This window comes from Elephantulus edwardii, unplaced genomic scaffold (assembly GCF_000299155.1).
Source record: "Elephantulus edwardii isolate Elephantulus edwardi_28Jun2011 unplaced genomic scaffold, EleEdw1.0 scaffold00159, whole genome shotgun sequence".
Lineage (NCBI taxonomy): Eukaryota > Metazoa > Chordata > Mammalia > Macroscelidea > Macroscelididae > Elephantulus > Elephantulus edwardii.
Window position 1 is genome coordinate 4,738,954 of NW_006399909.1, and position 1,093 is coordinate 4,740,046.

Here is a 1,093-nt window from a genome sequence, read left to right on the forward strand (position 1 = left end):
ATGAACTCAAAGTCATATTTTGGCTCCTGTGGATTCTATTTAATTTTCCTCAGCTTCAGCTTAAACCTGCATATGAGTAATTGGTGGTCTGTACCACAATGACCTCCTGGCCTAGTTTACACAGCTAATATTGAACTACTTCAGCAGGTCTTTCCGCAGATGTAATCAATTTGATTCCTATGCATACCATAATACATAGAGAAAGGTTTAAGTTGTTAAGATTAAATTTGCTGGGATTCACAACCAACATCCATGGGAATATTAGTGAAAAAGTCAAAATACATGGTATACTGAACAAATGTGCAAAGGTCTCTTAAAAGTGCTAAATATTTATAGACTATAGTGTTATTATTTAAACACTAAGTTGTTTCTTCACCATATCAAGATATTTTCAGTTATTTCTCTGTATTAGAAAGTTGTACAATGAATAAAACATAATTAAAAAAAACTCAATGTCTTTGAATTGTGGTAAATTAATGAGTATTAAATATATTTTGAACTGCTAGCAGAACAAGCAAATTTGTCTTACAGAAAGCATAAACTAGGTACTTTTTGGAACAAGAATGATGAAACTTCATCTCTCGTACTTAGGAGAGGCCAGTTCTTGTAAAATGGACCTCATATTGAACAAGAACAGGTGGCTTTAGTGGTAAGGCAAATGCAAACTTAAAGACATGTAGTTCAAATACACTGGCTTCTCCACAGGAAAAAATATACAGAATCACCTCCTATGTGACTTATTTCATCTGCAAAACAACTGGAGGGTGTGTTATGGGTTGATTCTAATTAATCATACACAATAACAACAATTGAACAAAGAGAAATTCAGTGAATGTGTGGAGGGACCACAATGAGATGGATTAACATAATAACTGGAACAACGAGTCTGTGTTTGGTGAAGTCAGGCCATGGTCTTTTAAATTCCTTGTGCTTCTGAGAGCTGAACAGTGAATAAGGATGAGTGAATAAGAAACAATGTCTTTGAGCTATGATGTTGGAGAAGAGTACTGAATATCTGCCAAAAAGAACAAGCACATATATCTTGGAGAAAGTACACTTAGTCATTCCTCAAACTGAAATCATTGTTTATCTT